General features: G+C 41.7%; 1 protein-coding gene across 1 annotated transcript in view; it reads right to left on the bottom strand.

Annotated features, from left to right (window-relative positions):
• The window catches only part of LRRC8D (leucine rich repeat containing 8 VRAC subunit D), a 37535-nt gene extending 28536 nt beyond the window's left edge, over positions 1-8999 (bottom strand). The window contains exon 1 of the mRNA XM_084211270.1: positions 8900-8999. The gene's annotated coding sequence lies outside the window, so the exon portion shown is untranslated. The remainder of the gene's footprint in view (positions 1-8899) is intronic.
• Positions 9000-12003: the final 3004 nt, after the last annotated feature.

The raw sequence follows: 12003 nt of genomic DNA, 5'->3' as shown, positions 1-12003 counted from the left end.
TTCTACTGTCTGAAGGAATTCAGAGAACTGTGGATTGATAGAAGCTACTTTTTAAGTTTACAGAATTCCGAACTTGATCCTACACCCCACATCAATGCAAATCTCTTTTCAAAGTTTGACAGCTCTACTAAATAAACTGAGCTGCAAGACTGCAGCTCAGTTAGTGATACCTATGTACAGAGCTTGCTCTTTTCCTGTGCTAAAATTATATCAGAACACTACAACACATTTGCATATCTCCCACACATGTAACTTTTTGCCAGCAGTAAGAAGACGACATCAAGGCTTAGAAAACGTACCAGAAAGAGATAGAAGGAGAGGGTGGAGTTTCCTGTAGGAACACCCAGGCTGAAGTCCAGCAGCTCCCAGGGAAGGTGCTGCGTTCTACCCGCCCGATGCCTCCCGATCAGGCTCCCACTTACCAGTGTCAAATGTGAAACTCCACCCAGGAAACAAAAAGCTTCCTATTGTTTCTCCCCTCTCCGCAGCCTCCTGGCTACTACCAGGAAAACCAGCATCGCTTCACCCTTTTTCCCTAAGAATGATTTACATCTTTCCCTTTTACTATACACAGAATATGAGGGAAAAGGGAAAAAAGTCTCTGCTGGGTTATCTCGCCTAGTCTCTCCTGTATGGCTTTTCTGGAAATATTTCTAGTAGCAGGCCAGAGTGCTGCTGTTGATTTTAATCATGCAGAAGTAATATGAAATTCACATGACTACTGTCAGTTTTCCAGCCACACAAGTTTTGCAAAAACATCAATTAAAGCAATCTGATCTTCCAACTTTTTACCAAGGAAAGCTATAAAAAAAAAAATTACAAAGGCAGCAGTACTTCAGGAAAAGTTTGATTTACAGATTGGTGGACAGTTATTTTCAGAAAAGTTTTTCATTAAAAAATAAAAATCATGACAGCACTGAAAATTTTTGGCACTTTACTTCCTTCAAAGTTGCCAGTGTGGGAAAAAATAATTTAACTGAGCCAAGTAAAAGCAAATAAAAAGTCACAAAAAAATACCTGACTTGCCATGAATAAAGTGTTACTAAGGTGTGAGAGTGAGTTTAAGTGGTTTTGGAAGTCAATAATGGAATCCAGTGTTATTCAAGGTATGCTACACACTAGATATTCTAACGTGAATGCTCAAATTATAGGGAGCCTTCAAGGTCTTATTTCTGTATCTTTCCAGTGGCCCATTTTTACCAGTCCCACCCTTCCACAACATCCCAATAGCAAAACTCAGTTAAAATGCAAGTAGAACAAGACAATTAATCTGAAACTCAAGAAAGTCAAGTATTGTGAAGGAGAATTTGAAAACAAGCCCCGACAAGTGTGACAGTGTAACAATAACTGACAGACCAAATACAATTCGTCCCAAATCATTAATACTTGTTTGTTAATGATCACGTATGTTACTGCATGGGAAGTGCCTTTGTGACATAATGTGATTAAGACCCAACTAGAAAAAAGTGAAATAATCAAAAATTACTTTTGTTAGTATCAAATCAGGCCAAGTACACATCACATACATAGAGATAAGATCTACTCCAGGAAGCAGGCTTTTTAACACCAGCACACTTAAGATCTAAATTGCCACGAACTGTGGAACGGAAAAATGCAGAATCGCATAAAAGGAAGGCAAACCCTGCTTACAAAATAGCAGTGAGTCAGCTCCTGAGGACTGCTCTATGACTGCTGTGAAAACAAGACGCTCATTCCTTATGCACACTCTGATTGTACAGAACCCAAACAAGCCCATCCCCTAAATATGCTGTTAATGGGGTAGATGACATTGCAGAAAAGCTGTCAAGAAATATCAGTAACACTGTTTAACCCATGCAAACTTCAGAAAACATTTTCAGCCAGCGCTGATCCACAAACCCTTTTAATCATAAACACATCTACTCACGTTTGGGACATTTAATACGTAAGAAACACTCCTATCTGTGGCTTCAGATCAGTAACAGCTTATCTTGGGGACTCCTCTAACTCTAAAAGGTCCTTGAGATATTCATTTAGAGAATCACTTTCTAAAATGCCATGACCCTTTAGCTTGTCCAGTTCCATCATCTGTAATCAGACTATCTAGAAAACTAAGAGTAAACACCAAGGCCTTTTGTGACAGACAAGCTGTGAAACTATTAATATTAACAAGCAATTTAATACCATAAGGAACAAAACATAACACAAGTACTGCACTCATTTATTTAGAGAGCACAATTACACTTTCCCTCATTCAAAAATCCAAGATAAATGGTGGGCTTTCATAATCTGTCTCCCTCTTAGCAACTGCCCTTGGCTACGAGCAGCTCTCCCCTTGACCACATTATAGCTCATTTTTTTGGTGCTGTTTAGGGATATCTGGGGGCTTTCTGGTCTTCTGCTTTTTTTTACTGTTTTCAGATGTTATTGGTGAATGGGGCTTTTCTTGGTATATCGATTATTTATGAGAAAAAAAATACATTCAAAGAATTAACATGGCATCCATGCAGGGGAAAAAAAAGTCCAGTAAGTCAGCTCTATCAATATTACTTTGTTGACAACTATTAAAACAAGGTGCTGACCACTGAATATCATGCCAGTACACACTGAATAGAAGCACCCTGTCCAAGCCCTCTGAAAAAACAGAAACCTGGAAACCAGCTCATTTCAGGGAAAGGATTAAGGGTTGTTTTTTCAGGTGTCCTTGCACAGCAAATCCCTCTGCTAGACATTGCAGTCTATCATTGCTAAACACTTACACTGCAAAAGTACCTAGAGACCTCAAGTAGGTCAGGACCTCAGCATGCAAAATACAAAATTGATGCATAATACTTGACAGCCCTTGCCTCATCATATTTTTCAATTTTAAGTGTTTGTCTTCCCAGTAGCAGAGCAATTTGAACAACCCACACAAGGAAAAGAAACTCAACAGCACTGTAAAAAACCCATTCAAGTTCCACCAGCAATCTATGAAAGTGCTATCCAACACACAAGGAAAACAGAAGTAGCTCTGCCCCTCGTTAGGATACAACACAAACACCTAGGTAAAAGTTAAATCAAAGCAGGTTTGGGGCTTTTTAGGTTGGCATACCTCCAACTTTTTTAACAAAGAAGAGGCTGTTGAAATAAGCTTTGTTTAATGTTTATGGATGAGAGCTCCAATTCTCATTTTCCCATCTCCTACAACCTAGACTTACCCTCTCAGTGAAGGGAATAGTTTCTCAGTTGCTGCCTTCAGACTGAACCCTGGTTGAGACAGAGCAGGGGTGCAAAAGCAAATGAAAAGAAAACTTAAATGAACTGCAGGGAGTGGAATTAGCGTGCTAAACCTCACGTTTGCATCCCCTGAATTAGTTCCATTAAAGGTGAAAAAATATGCAATAAATCTGAAATGAAGCTTAACAAAATGATGGAGTTCTTGGCAACCTGATTATTTTAACAAGTTGACAGCCAGTAATTTCAGATTGCCTCAGTTTAAATACACATACCAGGATAGCACAATCCAGAGGAGTGGGCCAATGCACTCCTGCAAAATTAGCTGTGCTTTATGTTCCACGTTCTCCCTTCTGATACCTCCCAGCTCCATCAGGACCCACATCTGCCTTCACAAATACCTACCCAGATCCTGCAGAGGTTACCTGCAGCTCTCCATCCTGTTCCCTGAGCTGAAAAGGAAAAACTGGTACTGCTGTGAACTTGACTGCAGGTTACCACCAATCAGTGACTGCCCAAGGACTAGAAAGCACAGAGACTTAGGAAAAAACAGCCATTAGCCTTCACCCAAAAGGTGGCGATTTGAGAAGTGGCTGTCTGGTTCTATCACAGCCCACCGCCTCCTGCGCCTAAAGAACAGCCCCATGCAGCATCCCTACTTCCAGTCCTTCCCATCTCACCCACGGCACAGGAATGTCTGCTGCTCCCAGCCTTCAGCAGCTCTGCCAGCATCTCAGCCTGGTGTCATGGCAGGCAGCACGCCACCAAAACACATGACCTGCCAAAAAGGCAAAGCATGAACGCATGTGGGACTGCCAGATCCAGTTCCAAACAGGACAGCTGGACACCAGAGTGCAGCTCTGGTACCAGCAACAATCTGGTGGGGTTTTTGGGGGGAAATAGTGGAGTGGCATTTAAGCTCTGCTTCTAAAGCCTTAAACTACGATGCTTCCTCCATAGTAAACACTAGAAAAAACAAACCGAACCCAAACCTGTGCAGTGCTCCCCTTAACAACCACAGAACTTCAAACCAGCACATGGTGGGGCCAGGGGGAAGGAGCCATATGGTGTTTTCCTCTCTCAAAAATTTCGTTTCATGGAATTGCTTTTCCCCCAATGTTTTAAATATCAGTAATGTTAAAAATCATTATATTCCTTGAATAATTACTTGAACTGCCCATGAAAATTGTTGTGCAGTCTGCCTGGAAAAATATTTTACCTCAGAAACTAGTAGATTGAATTTATGAGCAGAAAAAACATCCCTTTTTTTTCCCAGCTCCTGCAGAATGTAAGAGTTAATGGAATGGAAAAAAGATTGATGCTTTATTGATCAAAACAATTCTAATTACGCATAGAAGACTTTTCCATGTTTCCAGTAATACACTGAGCAAAACCCACTTCATGAAATGCAGTCAGATTAGCAGAAAGTTTGGGAGCTCATTGCTCAGCAGCAAAGGCCAGATTTTATATATCCAATCACCAAAGGCAGTGGAATTTATAATTGCAAGCATATTCCAGCACTCGAAATAAAAAATAGAACTAGAGAAACGTATTATTCATGTAAATTTAAAATTTTTCTAAAAGAGGCCCATAAAAAGCTGTGGACAGAGTAACACAATATAACAGCTAAACCACAGAAGCACTAAAATAATTGAATAACAAAGAGCTGTTTGTTCATTTTTTCCTTGCAAATCTCCCTCTCTTCCCCCATCTTTACTATCATAGATGCAAGGCAATAATGTCACCAACATCTAATGGTATGTCCTCTTTACCATCATGTGCAAATACAGCACCACAAGTTGTGTTGAGCCTATCTAGACAAGAAAATCCTGGTGTTGAAAAGGTCAGCTTTTCCCCAGTCCAATCTCTCCTGTGGTTTCTCAATTGTTGGGAGTGTTTCATCTCTCCTGAAACCAAATCAGATATGGACAAGGACAGGCAGACCTTACTCTTTGATGCTGCACCTCACTACACTGATTTAGTGCTCCAGCGTTCACTCAGCCTCTGAGAGAACAAGAACTGCGATGGTGCTGCATTCTTCAAAACAGCATCACCTACCAAAGACAACAGATGAAGCTTGAGGAGACTCACTTCCCATCTATCCAAAAGGCACCTCCTGAGACTCCAGACAAGAACTGAGAGCAGGTAGGTATTTCAAAACAACATCATAATATGTCAAAACACATAGCTAAGAATACTGCAGCCCACTGAATTTGATACACATCCAGTACAAAACAGGTCTGTGAACACAAAACCATGCAACAAGACATTACTCCAGGCTGAAAGAGAGCAGTGCAGCATTTTGACCCTGCTCAGATTTTTCTCTGCTATAGCAAGCTGGCAGCAAGCCCTGCCAGGCCATCCCCTTCCTCCCCCGTGCTGCGTCGGTGCCACCGCCCGCAGCCAGGCTGGGCTCAGGCTCCACAAGGACAAGCTGGAAGCAGCTCAGCTCACTGACCCGTCGCTGGGAGGACTGGCTTTTGCTATCAGTAATGGACAAGTCTCCTGTCTAGGCAAAGAAATACGAGAGCAAAAACAGTGAAGAAAACATCAAAGTGGGGCTGTTCTCCAGCTCTTTTCCACTTATTTTCCAGTTTCTGTCTCTAATGATAACATTAAAAATTCTGCTGGAAGGACAGGAAGAAAGAAAATATAAACCAACATGAAAATTGTAATACTGGAGCAAGATACACAGAAGTTCTTTTCATTGCAAAGAATTACTCAAAATGACATCTATATCTCTACTAAGGAAAACATTGCTGCTGCCTTGAGGTAGCCTTGGCAATAACACTAATCCAAGCAAAAACCAGTTCACAATTTTGGAGGGAATTCCAATCAATTTAGTTTATTTGTCAGTTAATAAGCTTCTAATTACTGCTTCTGGTATTGAAACACACACACAGGAAACAGCCCTTGCTCTCCAATCCTCTCACCATACCTGCTCCTGGCAGTGGGGCAGCAGGACCAGCAGTCATTCTGGTTTCCAGTCAAAGGTCAGCACTGCTGCGTATTATGTGCGTATAGTAAACAAATAGCTTATACAGACAAGTTGTTCTTAAAACAAATCAAAAGCACATCAAGTGAAATGTGATCTAAAATAAGCCAGCAATATTTCAGAATATCACTATTTCCCCTGGCACTTCAAGATGCTGCAGTTGCAGAAATTCCTCTAAAACAATTCAAGACTTAAAGTTTATTCCGCCACAAAAAGAGGTTTTCAGACAGAAATGTTTTATAAATACACACACTCCATCACAGTAACCAGACCAGAACACTTGCATAGCAAATCCCCTAGCCACACTTTAACATTTTGTTCATTGAACTGTATCAGCCAATATATTTTTTTCTTGCTTCCCAACTATGCCAGTAAAAATCTTACCGCGAAAGTCCTTCTAGTGATTGCAAAATTTTTCTGCCTGCATAAACCGTTCCTTTCACAGGACATGGTATAAGCAGTACTAGCAAAAAAAATTCCTCTCATACCAGTAGAGGAACCTGAGAAGGAAGCAGTGAGACCAGGTAACCAAAGTGAGCAAGCAGGAAGGGTGAAAGCAAAGAAGAGCATTGCATCAGTCTGGCTTATGTGTACAGAAAAAGGCAGGAAGCAGTAACTGCCCTCACACCACATTTGTGCCAGTAAAAACGAAGCTGCAAAGTCACAACACTACAGAAGAAGTAACAGCACAAAAACACTGCATGCAGGTCAGACTGACCAACTTGACTGTGACAGACCTGGCATTTTGTTTTCTATTTGGATTTTTGTGTCATGTTTTGTGTAACGTATAATCTCGAGAAACAAACATTGCCGAGAAACTCAAGCATAAGCCTTTCCATTTATGTCAAGTGGATACTAATCCTATTTTCCTGAAGAGTTCAAATGTCAGTTGTGTTAACTGTTTCACCACTGATAAGATACTTAGCACAGCTTCTTTACTAAAACCTATCTCAGAACTCCAAGCCTCTTATGAGCAAAACCATCCACGTATTCCCCATCCAGGAGTAAACAACATCTCCACTTTTCCTAATGAGCATCCTTGTAATACAGATCCATCCTGGCTATGTGAAAAATACTCAATACTAAGAACAGAGAAGTGTGGGTTAGAAAACAACAACAAAAAACTAAGACCGATTCAGTACACTTTTAAAGACTTGCCTGTCTGTGCTTCCACTCAAACATAAATCTTCTCTGTACTCCCTCTGCTTTTTTTTTTTTTTTAAACCCCAGATCTGCTGCAGGTTATCCAGCCTGCCACATCACATCAACACAGAAACCAGTAAGGCCTGGCTGCAGAATTTAGGTCAGCTCGTCTGTGGAGTACATAAGGTCTTCCACACAGCCATGAATTTCCTAGTAATGCTTCAATAATCCCTCTTCATCCTGCTATGCAGCTATTTCACTAGGAACTGCTAGCTTTCCTCTAACTCCCCAACAAAGACTCTCCACAGGAGGGATGTTTGCAGGCAAATGAGCCACTATCTCTTGCTTGGGAAGCAAGAAGCTGGTTGTTCAATCAAATAAATGCTGATTCTTATTTCCCAAGGGAAAAAAAAAAGTGAAGCATTCACATTCACAATGGATGCTAGAAAGAGAGTAGAAAGAGAGTCTCTATCTTTTAACCACACCAGGAAGATATAATCAGAGCTGAAAACTACCTTTAGACATTAGGAATAATTTTCTTAACAGATTTTAAACTAACCTCACTACTTCCACCTGGGTCAAAAAAAAAAAAAAAAAACAAAACAAAAATGTGACTAATAAATTCCGACAGTCTAAACTACAGAGGCTGGTATTTCTGGAGAGAAAGCATCACTTGAGGTGAAAAAACATTGTGTCTCTTCATAAAATGCTCCCCATAACATGAATTGCATGCCACTGTCATCCCAAGCATTGCACAAGCCCATATGAGGACTAGTCCTGTTCATAAAGGATCTCTAATGGTACACTAAAATATGCGAAGTCTTTTCAAAACATGGTCCTCAGAGCACAAGTTCCACATAAACTGGAAGGTACAGGTACATAAGACAAAAACCCCAAACTGAATACAGTAAATCAAAATCTTGAACTTCTCTGTCTTCATACTAGATGAACCTAACTAAATCGTCAAGTATGACAACCTGAAGGATGCAAATGCAAGAATAAATACCAGTTTCCAGGAACGGTTATGGACATCTCAGCAAATAAAAACATAACAAGAAAACAGAGTTAGTTTTGTCTTAAAACCCATCATAACTGCTACCTCTCTGTGCTCTACAGTTCCTACATAACATACACCTCATCAAAAGCTAGCACTGAAGTCTCCCTACTAGAACAAAGAATAAAGCTAAGGAAAAACCTTTCCTCAAGACATCAAACTTCTCTTCAACATTCAAACATTTGTTAAGAGTATTCCTAGCCCATTCTTCACAACTTACATGAAGGCTGAAAATGCTATTTGCAAACACGAACTGAGCAGTACTGCACATCAGATGTGCAAATCAAATATCCCAGAAAACGTGTTGCATTTATGTCCACCTCAGCTCTGTTAGAGAACTCAGACACATAACACACACCCATGCCAGGCCCACGGATGTGGGGGTCTTTACTGGGCCTCCATTGAACCACAGATGTTGTTAACAAGACCTTCCAAAGAATGTAACTTTTTAAAACTAATGCCCACCCATAACTTAACTCTGCATCAAACAACCCTTCCCATTACTGGCTCGGTACCTGATCAGGCTGTGCTTCTCCGCCCTCCTCCTCTGGCTTCAGCAGGGCTGAGTAATGGCTCCTGAAGGCTCCAGAAGCAGGAATACCAAGCCACACTCTGATGATCACTTTCTCATTTTGACAAGCGCCACAGACTCCTCCTATATGAAAACAAACTCCTGTGAATCAAACTGGCCAAATAAAGTGGTCATGGTAGTGGGGGTCAGAGGAATGCCACTCTGCAACACAGAAGACAAAGGTTACTCATCCTTTTGCTGACTGTGCTTCACCTCTAAGGAAGACTGAGCACATCCTTGTTTTAATAACTTTGGAATTACCCTAAATGAATTGCCCTATCCTCAAAGAGCACAGATCCCAAATGAGCAATCTGTCATTTCCCATGTATTTTCTTAAACTTATTGGCTCATTCTAACTTAACCAAGAGCACTGCTGTTTCTACATCATTACCTCCCTACAGCACCACAAAAGCCAGACCAGACCCCAATGATGTGGAAGCTGCACAGTGCACATGTTCTACACAAAAACTTTGATTACACTTCAACTACTGCATTACAGCCCTATGCCAAGCAAGCAGACCACTTTGAGTCAAATGAGATGCTTGGAAAAATCTCCGGAAAACACTTCTATCCTCTGGACAAAATAGAGAAAAAGTGGGATTATCCCCCTCATTCTTCAGCCCAAAACTTCCACCAGCTAAGACCCAGCATGGCTGTCTTCACCTCCAGAGACCTAGAGGTTCCAGGGCTGTGCAGAGCGCACAGATAGAAAGCAACAACTCAGCAAAAAGAACAGCCAGATTCCAGCAGGTAATTCATGAATATTTATTTTAGTTTGCTGCTTATTAAGTATGCCTTGTTATAAATCAAGTATTTTACAGTAATTGCCTCCAATCAACAAACACAGGGAAAGCTGCTCTATAAACCAGTGTTGCTCCATATGTAAAAGGAGTCCCTTAGCAACAGGCAGGATTCTACAGGACTCTCAGTGTGCAGCCGGCTGGCTGCCACTGCCTTGCTGCCCTGCTGTGAGCCCAGGGCATTCCTAGCACTGCCAGCCACAGCACCCTGTGTCAGGGTGCCAATACCAATGCAGCAGGTGCTCACTGCAAGGGTGGCAAGCCCCAGGTACACGGGCAGCCCTCCAGAGCAGAGGACAAGCAGGCAGGGACAGGCAGGGACAAGCAGCTGCATCCCCTGCTTCAGCCCGCAGCCCACTGCCCCCACCCCAGCAGTGCCTGCAGCAGAGCTGTTCTGCTGTAAGGATCTGCACCCAGCACCAAGAGCAGTGCACTCATCCACTTGAGCTGCTCCCAAACCACTGCAGAAAAAAATGCAAACACATCCTCCCCCCAAATCTCCCTTTAATTTTCTTCTGAGACTTTTTCAGGAGTGGCACCCACTGGCACTCAGAAGCACACAGGAACAAGCCCTGTGTCAGGCTTTCCACTGAGATAATTTTAAAGGTCAGCAGGAACCTGCTGTTCCAGGTTTCTTCTTAGCAGTAGAGACTCAGGATAAGGAGATGGGGAAAACACTGTTAAATCCTCAAATAAAATACGCCTCATAGACTTTTCTTCTTGAAAGGGCTTGGGGTAGTCAACTGGTCTCAGGAGAAGCAAATCTTTTCATGCAGAACTGGAATTTTCAGAGACTCTAGGTTTTTAAGTAAATGGAGGAAAAAACTAGATACTTTCCAAGGGTCTAGAGCAAGCAGGCTTCAGAACAGACCTTTGGATCATACTTGATGTCTAACAGAAAATGCTCACAGCCACGAGGCCATTCACCTTGGCTGTTCTGTAACCCTTGTTTTTCACGAGGTCAGGGAGCCATGTAAGAAGGGCCAGAACAGAGTTCACCAAGCCCTCCAATCCTTCCTCAGCAGCGCTCCCAAAGGCAACAAACCATTTCTGAAAACTGCAGGCAAAGGCAGTTCCCACCTTCAAAGTAGGACTGCGTTTTTTGAGAGTGTATCAGCATTTAAGGGGCCAGGAGAGGCTGAACAGCACCACCACCACACTTGGCAAGGCACTGGAAGAACAGGACAGCTTGTCTTCAAGAGCTGAATCACAATCTGAAACACTGCTGAGGTCCATCACCACCACCCTCCCCTTCCCAGAACAGGCTGAGCACATGGACTGGATCATACCTGAGGAAATATAATGGATGACAAATGACAAAACACAAATTTTTGGTTTAAAACAAACAAACAAACAAAAACCCCAAAAACCAATCTAAAAGCAGAAAAAGCAGAACTTCTTATATAAATCATAGCAGTGCATAAGCAGATGTTTGGGCAATGCCAAGACCAGCGAAGGATTCCTCCCTGCAGTTCTTACCACAAAAATTCTCATGGATTTTGTTCCAAATCCCATTTGTCAAATTCTCACTTTATGCTACTTCCTTCACCTCCCTCTCCCACTTTTGAAGTGACAACCTCAATTTATGAAAACAAAGCAACATCTTTCTTACAGAAACATCTGCTTTGATACAAGAATACACACCCACTGGTATAGTCAGTATGTGGGACTGTGGCTACGAAGGAGATTAAATAAGGAGCACATGCACCACTTCTCTTTTAACCTCGTCCCCTCTGGCACTCATTCACTTCAATACTTTTCTTTCAGGGCCCTACAGCATAGGGAAAGACACCACATTTACATTGGGGTGTTGGCATAAGCCAGTGCCAATTTCATCTGAATCACAGCCAAGCACTTGGCACTTCAGGCATAACACATGCAACCTCCAAATGCCACGTCCTATATACAGTGGCTGCCTCCATTTGTACATCGTTTCCATTAAGGAAAACAATACTTTTCTGATGCTTTTAAGAGGGAAATAATCATTGTTAACAGACTGAAAAAAAACCTCAACAATTCACTTAGAACAAATCATTATGAATTCTGTAAAGAAAGGAAAAGGAGGGAAGTCACAGTATTTTGGGGATGAAGTAGATATTTTGGAATAAAAAACCCAAACTCCCAGCTAATTAAATAAGTAAGCAGTTCCAGTCATTAGAGGTTTAATTTCAGCACAGCTCAATAATTCTCAGTTCTGCATATATCTCAAAGTACCCAGACAACAGCAGACATTTGACAATCTCTTCAG

This window comes from Fringilla coelebs (genome assembly GCF_963513975.1).
Source record: "Fringilla coelebs genome assembly, chromosome: 9".
NCBI classification, from domain to species: Eukaryota; Metazoa; Chordata; class Aves; order Passeriformes; family Fringillidae; genus Fringilla; species Fringilla coelebs.
This window is presented reverse-complemented; position numbering and strand designations above follow the sequence as displayed.